The sequence below is a fragment of the Amia ocellicauda genome, chromosome 6 (assembly GCF_036373705.1).
Source record: "Amia ocellicauda isolate fAmiCal2 chromosome 6, fAmiCal2.hap1, whole genome shotgun sequence".
NCBI lineage: Eukaryota > Metazoa > Chordata > Actinopteri > Amiiformes > Amiidae > Amia > Amia ocellicauda.
This window is the reverse complement of record NC_089855.1, coordinates 43147911-43164567: the sequence shown is the minus strand read 5'-3', so window position 1 is coordinate 43164567 and position 16657 is coordinate 43147911. Positions and strand designations below refer to the sequence as shown.

The window sequence follows — 16657 nt, the reverse complement described above, 5'->3', positions numbered from 1 at the left end:
CATTGTTAAGACCTGGAACCATTACATGTATATTTAAAAAAGACCCCCAACCACTACAGGAAGAGCCGACCCATTCACACTCTACAGTTGACCAACAAGAACAACAAGAACAACCGGTTATGGGATGCCTTGTTGTTCAGGGTTTTAGGGGTGTACACTTTCTGACGGATATGACGTAGGAATAATTAAGGAAATAACTCTAAAATCACGCCCCCCAATTATGACGTAGGAATATTAATAAGCTTAGGGCATACGTCATAACAAAATAGGCCGCGCCCAAAAAACCCTACTATCTACTTGTGTCCCCACTGCCAACGCCGAGAGGTCGAGACAGAGCTGCACTTTATTCTAAAATGTGAAAAATATAAACATTTATGAGCAAAATTTTTCCCCAAAATAGCAGATCTCTATAAGAGATTTCCAGACCTGCCAGACTCGGAGAAAGTGCCAGTCATTCTGGGAAAGGAGACCAGCTGCATATTACTGGCAGCCCAGTATACAGCTGCCTGCCACAGCCTGAGGGACACAGTCGATACTCAGTACACTCACACAGGGGACACCCCTTGACATAGGCAATGACACCTATGCTACACCCAATTATTACTATCAATATCAGTTTTATGTCTCTCTGAACTATGATTGAATTTTATTAATTGAAATTAATCAGTTACCTGTTTTTAACATATATATTGTGTATTTATGTATGCAAATGTACATATAAATGTTCAAAACTGTTGTTTATCACCATTGCTTTGGCAATACTTCTTTTTGTTCATGCCAATAAAGCACGTTGAATTTGAATTTGAATTTTGAGAGAGAGAAAGAGAGAGAGAGAGAGAGAGATAGAGTGTGTGTGTGTGTGTGTGTGTGTGTGTGTGTGTGTGTGTGAGAGAGAGAGAGAGAGATACTGTGTGTGTGTGTGTGTGTGTGTGTGTGTGTGTGTGTGTGTGTGAGTGGGAGGGTGGGTGGCTGTGTTAGTGTCTGTCTGCCTGTCTGTCTGTCTGTCTGTCTGTCTGTCTCTCTCTCTCTCTCTCTCTCTCTCTCTCTGTCTCTCGCTCTGTAGATGCATCATAGGGAACATATGTAACAATCTCTCTTTTTGTTTACCAAAAATGTGAATGAACGTATTTCAAGTGGGTTTTGCCTTGTTTGGAAACGTTTTAAGATGATTTATGAAGTGTAAATTGGATAAGTCTCAATTCTCCGTAGTTTTCAATGTATGTGCCATTCAGTAGCGTTCATGTTACCGATGTGTCCTATGCAGTGGTAGGGTCAATAAAATGTCAGTAAAACTTTATTCTGATAGCTTTGATTTTTTTTTTCTCATGAACAACAAATGCTGTTTGCTTGATTTTTACAGAGTATGTCATAAATTCCATTTTTATGAAGCCTGACAAATTGTATGCTGTAATATTGAGTATTTTCAAAGTTACATCATTTGTTTGCTTTTCCTATCATGTTACAAATCTTCCCTATGTGAAAGATGCATTATATCTTAATCACGTCAAAACAATTAAAGATATACGGATTATAATTTTCCGTAAAGTTATAACACATTGCCATTAACTATGTGTGTCAGTAAAAGTTTAAAAAATCCTGACAGTTTTTTATTGATCCTGCAAAATAAGTGTTTAGGGAACATTTGTAACTTAAAGTTAGGGTTAGGGTAATTAATATAATTGATATACACTCACCTAAAGGATTATTAGGAACACCTATTCAATTTCTCATGAATGCAATTATCTAACCAACCAATCACATGGCAGTTGCTTCAATGCATTTAGGGGTGTGGTCCTGGTCAAGACAATCTCCTGAACTCCAAACTGAATGTCTGAATGGGAAAGAAATGTGATTTAAGCAATTTTGAGTGTGGCATGGTTGTTGGTGCCAGACGGGCCGGTCTGAGTATTTAACAATCTGCTCAGTTACTGGGATTTTCACGCACAACCATTTCTAGGGTTTACAAAGAATGGTGTGAAAAGGGAAAAACATCCAGTATGCGGCAGTCCTGTGGGAGAAAATGCCTTGTTGATGCTAGAGGTCAGAGGAGAATGGGCCGACTGATTCAAGCTGATAGAAGAGCAACTTTGACTGAAATAACCACTCGTTACAACCGAGGTATGCAGCAAAGCATTTGTGAAGCCACAACACGTACAACCTTGAGGCGGATGGGCTACTACAGCAGAAGACCCCACCGGGTACCACTCATCTCCACTACAAATAGGAAAAAGAGGCTACAATTTGCACAAGCTCACCAAAATTGGACAGTTGAAGACTGGAAAAATGTTGCCTGGTCTGATGAGTCTCGATTTCTGTTGAGACATTCAGATGAGTCAGAATTTGGCGTAAACAGAATGAGAACATGGATCCATCATGCCTTGTTACCACTGTGCAGGCTGGTGGTGGTGGTGTAATGGTGTGGGGGATGTTTTCTTGGCACACTTTAGGCCCCTTAGTGCCAATTGGGCATCGTTTAAATGCCACGGCCTACCTGAGCATTGTTTCTGACCATGTCCATCCCTTTATGACCACCATGTACCCATCCTCTGATGGCTACTTCCAGCAGGATAATGCACCATGTCACAAAGGTCAAATCATTTCAAATTGGTTTCTTGAACATGACAATGAGTTCACTGTACTAAACTGGCCCCCACAGTCACCAGATCTCAACCCAATAGAGCATCTTTGGGATGTGGTGGAACGGGAGCTTCGTGCCCTGGATGTGCATCCCACGAATCTCCATCAACTGCAAGATGCTATCCTATCAATATGGGCCATCATTTCTAAAGAATGCTTTCAGCACCTTGTTGAATCAATGCCACGTAGAATTAAGGCAGTTCTGAAGGCGAAAGGGGGTCAAACACAGTATTAGTATGGTGCTCCTAATAATCCTTTAGGTGAGTGTATAGAATTGTTTTAAAAAAATTTTAAAAGTTTAAAATTCCTAAAGATTTTTTATTGATCTTGTAAAATAAGTGTTTAGGGAAAATTTGTAACATAGAGTTAGAGTTAGCCACTGGGTAAGGGTTACATCTTCAACAGTAAGTTAATTCATGTAAATTATTCTCATCAATTTTATTCAATACAGTAAAAGTGTCTGAAATAGCAAATCGGTGTAAATCCCTTAATGCATCAATAAAAATGAAAACAAATAAAAGGCTGATCTTAGCATATTCGTATACTTGAATGTTCGTTTCTGGTTATCTACATGTGATTTCGAGTTTTTTGTTTGGTTTTTACAATGTATCTGTGCTGTGTGTAGACGCGGAATGAGTTTGATTGTGATGTTAAATAGGGTTTAGAAACGCAGTCGCCACATCCAGTGACGTCAGCGTTCGATTCCAAGACCGGTGGAAATGCAAGCCGGTTCACAAAAAGATCAGCTGGATCCCAGGCCGAGCAGCGGCTCTGGCTCCAGCACCGGCACCATGTCGGTGGAAAAGTGATAAGTGAGCTCACACTGAGCTCAGTGCAATGTCTGCTCTGGAGAGCTCACAGTGTGACCTAGTCGTGAGTTCACGTCTTTACTGGGTAGTCCATGACAACTTAATTGACTCAATTCTTGGGCTTAATTGGTCAAAATTAAAAAATTTTGAAGTTACTCAGGGACTGATGTGTAGAGAGACTTATTAAACCTGCAGGATTGTGGTTTTCCCAGAACAGAATTTACCAGCTCACCACAAAGGAACATGGTAGGTGCTATTGCAACATGGATTACACAAAAACATTGAAATCCAAGTTTGCAGTGGTCCTTGGGCCATTGCGTGGTGATCCAGATCAGTTCAGCACGAATTTTGCAGTGGTCTGGACTACAACTCCAGGGACTACTGTGCAGTGGTCCAGACCTCAGAAACTGTGTGCATATGAACACTGAAGTAGGCATCATAACTGTAGCCAATACTTTTTTCCAAACCAATGTATAGCCCACTTTTCTTTTAAATTATGTTTAAAACAAAATTGAGGAAGCAGTGGTTAGTTCTGAATCAAACATATTGACCCCCTCACTCAATCTGTAAGTCCTGCAGCAAACATTGGAATATGCATAGATATTTGCTCAGACTGGTATAAATGTCCCTAATAAATAACCAAATGCCATTTCTATTGTTTCAAATGTGCCCAACATCTTACCAGTATGTCCTTTTAGTATGTCACAAAGGTTCCCTAAGCATGATACGAATGTTCCCTAGTTTATGTTACAGATGTGCCCTAGTACTCTCTCTCTCTCTCTCTCTCTCTCTCTGTCTCTCAATTTAGTGCATTTGGATTGTCAAAGCAATTGGACATGCAATCATACATACATACATACATACATACATACATACATACATACATACATACATATGGAAAATAAACAATAAAATTATAAATCACAATAAGATGTAATAAAGTACAGAAAAACAAAATGTAATAAAAAGTGATCTTTAATACACACAAATATGTATGGCTGGTCAGAAGCGTCTTGGACTCGGGTTCTTCTTCTTTACTTATAACGCTGTTGCCTTTTGCTAAAGCTTTCCATGGAGGGGAGCGTGGATGAGTTTGTACCATTCTTGGGAGGCTCTGCCTTGTTGGGGCGGAGCTGTGATCTAGGTGAACAGCAGATCGGGCATAGGTGGGCATGTGAGCGGAGGAGGAGGAAGGCCGGTCAAGCAAACAAGCTTCCTAAGGTACATAGCAGCAGCAAACAGCCCCCCCATCCAGCCAGCCAGGCAGTCTGGCTGGCAGTGACTGAGTGGTTGATAGATGGCAAGCAACGGAATGCACGTGCTCTGTGATGTCATAGCAGTCAGCTCAGAGAGAGGTTCGTGATGTCATCGCTGAGCTGGCTGGCTCTGTGTGTCTTGCTGGCTTTGTCTATGTGTGTCTGTGTGTGTGAGAGAGAGAGAGAGATTTTTTTATTTTTAACACCTTTATTTTACAAAAGAAAAACTAACAAAACATTAAAAACAAACTAGAAACACATAAAAGACATGAAAAAAACTCCTGACATAAAGACACAACCTATTCCAAAAACCACTACACACGTGCTACCAATAAAAGATTCAAGTGAATTAAACCAGTTGGTTTAAACGTCCAAAGTGAATGGCACAGATGGCCGCCCCGATCGCCCACATCTGCAGAAAAGCGTCCAGGTCTCCCGTCAGACTGTAGAAATTGTAATCCAGTCGCACTCTGGAGCTTACGAGAGACCTGAAGAGGGAGAGTGCGCACTGTTGCTGCACGCGGTCAGTCTGACTTCTCCTACTGCTCAGGATTAGCCAGTTTAGCCTGCCCCACTAGAAAGTTTGCTAACTGACAAACATGTCTGTGGCGCTGCTTGTACTGGACTCCCAAAATAAACACAGTGCGTGAGAAAAGGAGGCCCAGCTGCTTGAACAGGCTCTCCAGTGCAGTGAACAGCAGCTCTAATCTAGGGCAGTGGCAGAAACAGTGAAAAAGTGTCTCTCTCTCCCCACAGTGGGGACAGGTGTCGCTCACTCGGGGGTCCAGTGTATGTGCAAAAGAGTTTGTTGCGATGACGCCATGCAGAAGCCATGCAGAAGCGGGGGCTTGTTCAGGCTCCTCCAGGCCGGGCAGACATCTTCCCCCAGAGCCAGGTGCTCCCTCCAGGGGGTGTCAGGGAAGGGCTGCAGCTGCTGATGGTGCAGCTCCCTCACACTGAGTTGATAGAGCTGCTGACGCTGACCTGTGGAGACAGACACACTACAGAGACTGTGATGCGACAGATGCGGCCTGATGAGCTAGGGGGGACTGAGAGACACAGACAAACAAGGGGAAAGACGGTGTCAGGGTCCTAGGGCCAGCAGTGATGCGTGAGAGCCTGGAAAAGCCGCTCCACAGCGCCTATGGGAAGGGCGATCTGTACTGCCCAGAGAAATCTGGTTACGACTCTCAATGACCGCATACCCAGCCTGGCAGCCAGACTGTCGGCACCAACCCACTGTCCCCTTTTAAAATCCAACAAATCCCTCAGCCGGATCACGTCGACCTTAAGCAGGACTGATCTGAGGCTGCTGGAGAGCAGGAGTGGACAGCTAAAACCGGGGTTCCACAGCAGTAGCTCCTCTAACAGCCAATACAGACTGCTGCCCCCCAGTTCCCTACCAAGGGAGAAGCGCTGCCATACCTCGAAAACTGTATGATAAAAAACAGGCAGTGAAGGGAGTATATGGGGAGGTGTCTTAAGTAAAAACATGTGTCTGTCATAACAAGTGAACAGGGCGGGAGACACTGGGGATCTTGAGGGTACAGGAGCCTCTAAGCTGCCTGCAGCCGAAAGGCAGGTACAGCACTGTTTTGCGCACCCAGTGCAGCCTGTCCCAGAAGAAATCCAGGAGCAGGGTCTGTATCTGGGACACCAGGGCCGCTGGGGGGTCCAGACAGGCATAAATGTGACAGAGCATGGGGGCCACCAAGATATTAATAACAATTGCTCTCCCCCTAAAGGAGAGCTGGGGCAGCAGCCAGTGCCATGCCCTCAACCTGCCCTGTACCCTCTCCAGCAGGCCAGCCCAGTTCTCCTGCGTCTCCCCCAAAGTCACACCCAGCACCCGAGGTCCTGAGTGAGACCAATGCAGCCCCGCAGAGAGGGCAGGGTGGGCAGAAACCTCCAACACCCCAACCAGATGAGCGCTGCTCTTGCCCCAGTTGACCCTGGCTGAGGTGGCCCTGCTGAACTAGTCCAGACACTCCCACAATGACCTGGAAGTCTCGCTGGCCAGACTGTGTGTCTCAGCAGCATAGGCCGACACCCTGACCGCCTGCTCTGGGTGACAAGAGATGGACAGGCCACCATTAATCTTCAGCACACTAAACACACGACAGTACAGCAGCTGAATAAATTCTACGAACCGCGGGCCGACACCAACTGCTCTCAGCTCTCGGCATGATGTCTCTGAGCCGCTTAGCCAGAGCCTTAGACAGGATCTTATAGACCTGACACAGCAGCGCCACTGCCCTCAAGTTCACAATGGAGGACAGATTCCCCTTCTTGGGCAGCAGGGTCAGAATAGCTCTACGGCAGCTAATGGGCAGCAGCCCAGCTCACAGGCCCTCCTGCAGCGCTGAGAGCAGGTCCGGGCCCAGCTCAGCCCAAAACTCGGAGAAAAACTCTGCAGTGAGCCCATCTAGTCCCGGTGCCCAGCCCTTATTGAGCTCTTGCATTGCGCAGGTCAGCTCTGCTAGGGTTAGTGGGGCCTCCAGCCCCTTGACCCCATCCTGTGGGACCTTAGTCAGACCCTGCTGAAACTGCTGCTGCTGCTCCAGGCAGCCCGGCTCTGCGGAGTACAGCTCCCTATAGAATTGGGCGGCATGAGTACACATCTCCTGCCCATCCTGCAGCACACGGCCCTCAGCCGTCCTCAGGCTGAGCATCACCCTGCTCTGCTGCTGCCTGCATTCCAGCCCAAAAAAGAACTTGATGGGCGCATCCATCTGTGTCAGGCTCTGGAACTGCGAGCGCACCATTGCCCCTCGAGCCCACGTCCCCAGCAGCTCTGTCAATGCCTGCTGCATAGCTTTAAGGTCCTCTAATGCCCCCGAATCTCCAGCGTCCAAGGCTCGGTGGAGCACCTGAATCTCTCCTTCTAACTCCTTCATACATTAATTCAAGCTGTCAGTCCTATGCTCAGTGTACTTCTAGCAGAAGAGCCTGGTCTGAACCTTGCCAATGTCCCACCACTGTCTCAGGAAAGCAAACCTAGGGCGCTCTGATCTCTGCCAAAAGAAAATAAAAGAATTACAAAAAATCCTGTCCTGCAGCAAACTATTGTTGAAAAGCCAGTAGGCACTGCGCAGCCGGACAGGAGGCAGGGTGACACTCACAGTGATGAGACAGTGATCAGTGGTCAGGTGGGGGTGATATGGCAGCCACCGATCAGATTGACATGATGTGTAAAGGTATAAAATCTATCCAGCCTGGCTAGCGACATAATGCTAGAACCCGGCCTCACCCAGGTGTACTGTTTCACCTTTGGGTTGGCATTCCTCCAGACATCGACCAGATTGTGCAACTGTGTAATACCTTCCAGCTGTTTTGTCGACTTTGGACTGGGCTCCAAATGATTCCTATCTAATCTATAGTCCACAGTACAGTTCCAATCACCCCCCCAAAACCAGGATCTCCTCAGCCCCACAGTCTGCCAGCGCTTTGCTGAGCACCGGAAACACTGACAGTCTGTCTCTCACAGCATTGGGGGCATAGATATTAATAAACACTGTAGCATTATGTTGGGTGTATTTTTATAAGAGCATTTTAGCTCTGAGCTGAAGCACTGACCTCTCCCCCCACAGTTATCAGATTTTCTTAACTCATCAACTTGGAACTGGTTTACATCAAAGTGATAGTTTTGGGGAGGATGGCACCACAAATAGGCCAAATAGTTTGGAATCCTGCTGCGGGATGTCTGGAGAAGTGGGCCTGTAGGTAATATAACTCTTTGAACTGGAAATCCAATCTCACAAACTCAAGAACCAATCACCTATTGATCTGACAGGCGTATACAGAACAGCACACGGTCTCTCTCTCTCTCTCTCTCTCTCTGTCTCTCTCTCACCTGAACCAGAAACTCGCTGCCACAGCTCAACCTGAACCTTTGCCGGCAACAGAAGAGTTAAACTGGGAGAAGGAGATTGAGCCGTACGAAGAATTCTATTAAAGGACTTTATCAAATAAAGAATTTTACAGACTGCGCTGCCCGCCTGTGCCCACCTGATCAGTGGAGTTTTTACAGCTGGACAATTGACTAAGTCGACTGTATACGAAAGTGTCAGTCATTTAAATAGCTACTGAGTCTTAAGAAACTCGATCCTTGGAACGAACAGGGCCCTGCTTTCCTCAAAGACTTTGTCTTCAAGTAACTATGATGGAAACCCTGCATACAAAGAAGATTTTGTGCACAACCTTGGAGCCTTCAAACCACTGGAAAATCGGTTTGGAAAAGACTCTACATTCGAGAAACCCCGACTTCCAGGTGCATCGACTGAGTGGAAGTTCTTGGACAAAGCCGAACCGGACTGCCTTTGTTCCAAACCACACGGACCTCGTGCCGTGTGCTGTTATCTGAGCCCGAAGCCAGAGAGGCCTCTCTGCGACGAAGTTCAGATAAGTTTAACAGTTTGGAGTTCATGATTCATGACATTTGAGAAATCAATTAGAAATGTTAATCTGTGATTCATAACTCTAGAATGTGTAATATCATTTAGTTTTCTTCAATATAAATGTGTGTTGCATTAAACTGTTTTGTTGATAATTTTAGAAATAAAATCTGTCAACGCCGAGAAATATCTTCTCATTCCTGTTTAACTGTTTAGTCTGAAATTGACACAAGTTAATAGACACCAGATTATAGGTGGCCCTGCCTATCCTTAATCATCGAATAATAATCAGTTAAGGGAAATTGTGGTAACAAGTAATGATAGGATCTTTCTCGGCACCTACGTAAATGAGACTGATATATACATAACGAGAAGTTACCTGACATAAATACTATCCTGCGTAGTTATTTAATGTCTGACTAACAATACTAATGAGAGACTCACCTTCGTCTTACTAACCGGTATTGTGGTCAATGTGTTTATAACCTTTTTTGTTTAACCATTTGTGTGATATCATATGCGATCACATGGTCTTTGATTTGGTCAAGGAAGTGATTTGTCTTTGAGTTGTTGATCTAGAGATAAATGTTAATTAGTTTTGCCCTTTTGTATAATTGGTGTAGTGCTACATTTAGTCTTTGTTTTTGAATAAATTTGACAATTTATATCTTTGGAATTGGAGTCTGCGTCCAATTATTACAGAAATTGAGTTCTACAAGATTCCAGGATTCGTGATAAGGTGATACTATAAATTCACTTCTTGAATTGAAATTTATAAGTGTACCTTACGCTACAATAAACAAAACTATTATTTTGAAAGTGTGCAATTTGTAGCCGAAACCGAAGCACACCGGAGCCCCGGAGCGCGGACGGAACAGAGTCGGATTAGCTATCAAAGATAATAACTAATAAGACAAATAGACACAGACAATAATAACAACGGTGGTGACAGCACAGCCGTGAAGCCAAATAACCGAGCAATTATAATTGTTAATAAACAATAAGCAATGCTCGTTATTTCAGTCAATCTAAATAAATAGTTGAACTGAAAACTCATAGGTCAATTGATTTCTCTTTTAAGATTCTTTTTAGAGGGAAGATGTGGTCAAGTCACAGATGTGCAATAATCATTTATTTTGACAAAAATAGGAAACTAATATCATTCAATTATATTACTGAAAATAAGTAATATTAAGCTTCTGCTGGATTACAGATAATACCCATTTTCTTCTTTTTCCTCAGAGTACAGCTTATAGGCCAGTCTGGTCAGGCAGGAAGCAATGTGTCTCTCTCTGTCTCCCTCCAGCTCTCTCTTGTGTCTCGTTGCAGGATGAAGAAGTTAAGAGAACTCAAATTATCTTTGTTTTCCCTTTTATAAGGTTTCCTTCCAACCAATAGCATTTTGCCACCACCATGACTTGGGTGCTTTATTATAATGTAATTATGAAGTGGGGGTCCCTTCGAATTTGGCTAGGAACCGATAAGAGGACAGGTCCCTTTTGGTCTTCTGGACATACAGACAAGGTTACCAGGGGCTACCAGAGGCTACCAGTGGCTACAAAGGAACTGTCCATTGCTTATATTTAAATAAATTATGTTATCCAATCAAAAAACATAACAGCCATTACTGTTATCCGTCAGTCTGGTGTACTGTAGGCTCCTTTACTGTACTATCAAGAGTATGCACTGCACACATTCATATCGGTTTCCTCTTTAAGTAAAGAGGACATTTAAAAACCTTTACATTAAATCTTCTATTTAACATTTACCAAATTTTATAATTGATAATTATATATATATACAGTATGTAATTACATAATTATTAAAAAAGCTATAATTCTTCTAAATAGTTATTTCTGTTCTAATTTTTGTAAATAAGCAATTATTTTTAAAAGAGAAGAGTCTGGAATAAGAAATTATGCAGGTTTTCCATTATGTAGAGAGGGAAAAAAAAACACAGAAACTGCATACAACTTCCATAACGCACCATTTTGGGCAACACAAATGTTCCCATGTAAATTAGACTGAGTTGACTATCTAATTTACATAGAGGACATTTAGCACCCCCTGGATGTGCCCTGGATGTGCATCCCACAAATCTCCATCAACTGCAAGATGCTATCCTATCAATATGGGCCAACATTTCTAAAGAATGCTTTCAGCACCTTGTTGAATCAATGCCATGTAGAATTAAGGCAGTTCTGAAGGCGAAAGGGGGTCAAACAAAGTATTAGTATGGTGTTCCTAATAATCCTTTGAGGGTGAGTGTATATTGAAAACTACAGAGAATTGAGACAAATCCAATTTACACTTCATAAATAATCTTAAAACGTTTCCAAACAAGGCAAAACCCACTTGAAATACGTTCATTCACATTATTGGTAAACAAAAAGAGAGATTGTTACATATGTTCCCTATGATGCATCTACAGAGCGAGAGACAGAGACAGAGAGAGAGACAGAGACTAACACAGCCACCCACTCACACACACATACACACACACACACACACACACTCTATCTCTCTCTCTCTGTCTCTCACACACACATACATACACACAGCCAGCAAGACACACAGAGCTAGCCAGCTCAGCGTTGACATCACATGACAATCCTCTCTCTTAAGCTGACTGCTATGACATCACAGAGCACGTGCATTCCGTTGCTTGCCGTCTGTCAACCACCCAGTCACTGCCAGCCAGACTGCCTGGCTGGCTGGAAGGGGGGGCTGTTTGCTGCTGCTGCGTACCTTAGCAAGCTTATTTGCTTGACCGGCCTTCCTCCTCCTCTACCCACATGCCCACCTATGCCAGATCTGCTGTTCACCTTAATCACAGCAAAACCCCAACAAGGCAGAGCCTCCCAAGAATGGTACAAACTCATCCACGTTCCCCTCCATGAAGAGGAACCCGATTCCAAGACGCTTCCGACCAACTATACATATTTGTGTGTATTAAAGATCACATTTTATTACATTTTGTTTTCCTGTACTTTATTACATCTTATTGTGATTTATAATTGTATTGTTTCTTTTCCATATATATGTTTCTATGTATGTATGTATAAATGTATGTTTGAATGTCCAATTGCTTTGACAATACAAATGCACTGAATTGAGAGAGAGAGAGACAGAGAGAGAGACAGAGACAGAGACAGACAGACACAGAAGACAGACAAACAGGCACTAACACAGCCACCCACCCACCCACTCTCACACATACACACACACACTCTCTCTCTCTCTCTCTCTCTCTGCATGCTGGGAGTTCATAGGGGAAGTCAGTGGTGGTGGGAGGTTTGTTTGGAGAGAGTGTGTGTGTGTGTGTTTTTACTACTCTTTTTCTTTCCTTTTCTTGTTTTTTTATAGATACTTTTAAACGTTTGTTGGTTTTAAACGATTCGGGTTTAGGGGGTTGTTTTTCGATTTAGATCAGCATGGCGTTGCGGGCGGGGAAACGCCCCCCTTCATTTAATTACGAAACGCTGACCCGAAAGCATGGGCTTATACTCGTGTCCCAGGAGTAGGTGTCGGTAGAGGACTGTGCGATGGAGATCGGAAGGAAGGTCGGCTTCCAGAACATCGTCTCTGCGGCTCGAATGAATAAGGGCATCGTGGTTTTCCTGAATTCTGAGGCGCTGGTGAAGGATGTGATGGAGGAGGGGGTCACAGTGAAGGGGACCTTCCTGCCCACGCTCCCTCTGGCCACCCCGGCTGTAAAGGTGGTTACTTCCAATGTGCCCCCCTTCCTGAGCAACGATCTGCTGGCGGGGGATCTGAGTCGCTATGGCCGGCTCACCTGCGCCATTAGGAGGGTGCTGCTGGGCTGCAGCGCCCCGGAGCTGAAACACGTCCTCTCTTACCGCAGACAGGGTTTCATGGTGCTGGCGGACGGCGCCGATGAGTTAAGCCTGTCTCTGAAGTTTAAGATCGAGGGGTTAGTGTACGTGGTGTTCGTGTCAACTGATACCATGAGGTGTTTCAGGTGCGGGGCGCAGGGGCACATCAGTCGCTCTTGCCCTCAGGGAGAGGCTCAGGCGGCCGGGCGAGAGGAAGGTGAGGAGCAGGCAGGGCCGTCTGGTGTCGGCTCTGCCGTCCGGGGGAGCGATGAGGGGGAGGCGGTGGCAAACGCTACTGGCCTCGGTGGGGACAGAGTAGGGGAGCCTAGTGGGGAAGCTGCTAGCAGTGAGAATGCAGAGCAGCCACGGGCTCAGTTAGCCGAGGAGGGAGCTGCTGTTGCTGCTGATGCGGCCGCCACCAAGACTGAACACTTAGCCAGTGATGATGGGTTTAAAGTGCCCAGGAAAAGACAGCAGAAGCAGTCTACCCCGTCTTCTGAGGCCGTTGAGACAGTTGTCTAAAAAGGCGAATATTGCGAGGACGGCTGGTGAGGAGGATCCCGGAGACGGTGTGGGGGCTGTGGTGCGGCGGGACTCACAGTCAGGGGAGTCTGTCTGGGGGAACCTGCCGTCTCAACCCAAGGTGGCCGACCGGCTGCGGCGCCGGGAGTCTGAGTGCAGTGCTGCGGCTGTGGAGAGCACAGACTCGGACAGCGCTGCTCAGGGGTACATCGCTGACTCCCAGGGCGAGCCCGTCTCCACTGACACTGCGGGATACAGTGCTAAAAGCAATAAGGATTTTTTAAGAGAGACCAAGGGGAAGAGGAACATAGTTTTAGAAAACTTCTTCCCTTATGCAAAGCAGTTCCTGGCATCTGCACAAGTGATCCTGCAGGATGTGGCACTCGCGGAGTTTAGTGAGCCGGAGTGCTACAAGTTAAAGAAGTGGAAAGAGTGTTGTCAGGACTGCTTTGCAATCTAAAGATGATGGTTAATAGTATGTTTTTTTATGTCTCAATTTTTATTTGTACAAGAGACGCACGCAGACAGTGTGAATGAGTGTGAGTGGCAGCGGGAGTGGAAAGGAGAGAGTGTGTTTAGCCAAGGGTCTAGTGTGAGTGGGGGAGTGGGGATTTTATTTTCACACACTTTTAAAATGGATTATTTTAAGAAAACAGAGTTTGTTGGTGGAAGATTGTTGATGGTAAAGGCATCAATGCCCACCTATGCCCGATCTGCTGTTCACCTGGATCACAGCTCCGCCCCAACAAGGCAGAGCCTCCCAAGAATGGTACAAACTCATCCACGTTCCCCTCCATGGAAAGCTTTAACAAAAGGCAAAAGCGTTATAAGTAATGAAGAGGAACCCGAGTCCAAGACGCTTCCGACCAGCCATACATATTTGTGTGTATTAAAGATCACATTTTATTACATTTTGTTTTTCTGTACTATATTACATCTTATTGTGATTTATAATGATATTGTTTATTGCTTTGACAATACAAATGCACTGAATTGAGAGAGAGAGATAGAGAGAGAGAGAGAGAGAGAGAGAGAGAGAGAGAGAGAGAAGTGCTAGGGCACATCTGTAACATAAACTAGGGAACATTCGTCACATGCTTAGGGAACATTCATATCATACAGGGAACATTTGTAAAACGAATTAGGGAACCTTTGTGACATACTAAAAGGACATATACTTGTATGATGTTGGGCACATTTGAAACAACAAAAATGGCATTTGGTTATTTATTAGGGACATTAATACCAGTCTGTGCAAATAACTATGCATATTCCAATGTTTGCTGCAGGACTTACAGATTGAGTGAGGGGGTCAATATGTTTGATTCAGAACTAACCACTGCTTCCTCAATTTTGTTTTAAACATAATTTAAAAGAAAAGTGGGCTATACATTGGTCTGTGAAAATGCTGCAATGGTCCCTAAAGCAATTATTTTAGTTTTTTGACACAATTCCTTAAACCCATTTTCTGTAAAATATGTTATCAACTTGCATTAATATATCATCCAAACTACAATGATACTAATAATGAAAATGTTCATATTATTATATTCTAAGGGTTCTAGTCTATTGTGTATTGTATTTATTATCAGGCCCTTCTCTTATGTTTTACAGTTCTTATTATTATTCCGTACAATACAGGGATTAAATTAAGCATTTTAACCACAAAGTATTGGCTACAGTTATCATGCCTACTTCACTGTCCATATGCATACAGTTTCTGAGGTCTGGACCACTGCACAGTAGTCCCTGGAGTTGTAGTCCAGACCACTGCAAAATTCGTGCTGAAGTGATCTGGATCACCACACAATGGCCCAAGGACCACTGCAAACTTGGATTTCAATGTTTTTGTGTAATCCATGTTGCAACAGCACCTACCATGTTCCTTTGTGGTGAGCTGGTTAATTCTGTTCTTTAACATTAAAGAGAAAAATTAACATGAATAAACTTACTGTTGAAGACTATTATTTAATTATTTTTATTTCTTGGCAGACGCCCTTATCCAGGGCGACTTACAACATAAGTGCAAAAATACAGAGAAGTACAAGGCATCAATCATTACAAATTCAACTTAGTTAAAAAATATCGCAATTCAAAATACATTTTAAAAATTCCAATTACAATTTACACAAGTACAGTAAAAGACTTCCTACATCCTGGACGGTGAAAGCTAAGTGCTCTCAAGATGTAGGGTTACAGACTAGGGCTACAGGAAAGGGAGCAAGGAGGAAAACATTCAAGAACGAGAGGAGCATAATAAGCTGAAGTGAAATCTTGCAGGGATAGAGGACTAATATTACAAGTGCGGTCGGAAGAGATGCGTCTTGAGTAAGCGCAGGAATGAGGTCAAGGACTCTGCTGTTTTGACTTTGGTGGGCAGGTCATTCCACCACCGAAGTCAAAACAGCAGAGTCCTTGACCTCATTCCGGCACTTTTGTAACCCTTGTTTAAGATGTAACCCTTACCCAGTGGCTAACCCTAACTCTATGTTACAAATGTTCCCTAAAAGCTTATTTTGCAAGATCAATAAAGAACCTTTAGGAATTTTAAGCTTTTAAAGATACACATAGGTAATACCAATGTGCTTTAACAATGCCAAAAATAATAATGCGTTTATCTTTAATAGTGAAGATATTGATGAAATATCAATCCATGAAAATGTAATGTAAACACTTACACTTCTTAACAATTCTATATATCAATTATATTCATAACCCTAACCCTAACACTAACCCTAACTTTAAGTTACAAATGTTTCCTAAACACTTATTTTGCAGGATCAATAAAAAAACTGTCAGGGTCCAGGGGATTCTGGGTTTCTTTAAATGCCAATTCCATTCTTTTTAGTTTCACACTGATGTCATGCTGAGCTGATTTCTCAGTGTGGTGAATGTTTTCATAAAGTTTTTCAAAGTGGTTTTTCCAAATATCTCAATTTTGAATGGCTTTAATTCATTACATTTTTTCCAGTTTTCCCAGAATCTATTTGTGTTAATGGACTCTTCGATTATTGTCAGTTGCATTCGGGTGTGTTGTTCTTCTTGATCTAAGTGTTCCTTCATTTCACAGTTCCTTCCTTATTGTATTGCACTCCTTATCAAACCAATTCTCCTATTTGTATTTTGTTGGGATGTTCCTTTTAATATCCAATTTTGACTGTAAAGCTGCTTTTTCAAATATATGATTTAAGTATTTGATAGCC

The 16657-nt window shown here is 43.6% G+C and overlaps 2 non-coding genes across 2 annotated transcripts; one reads left to right on the top strand and one right to left on the bottom strand.

Annotated features, from left to right (window-relative positions):
- The first annotated feature begins 4461 nt into the window (after positions 1-4461).
- On the top strand, positions 4462-4576 carry LOC136752064 (U5 spliceosomal RNA). Its single transcript, XR_010817235.1, has one exon. It is a non-coding gene; the product is annotated as a U5 spliceosomal RNA (small nuclear RNA).
- A 9616-nt stretch (positions 4577-14192) lies between these two features.
- On the bottom strand, positions 14193-14307 carry LOC136751943 (U5 spliceosomal RNA). The gene has a single exon (XR_010817128.1). It is a non-coding gene; the product is annotated as a U5 spliceosomal RNA (small nuclear RNA).
- Positions 14308-16657: the final 2350 nt, after the last annotated feature.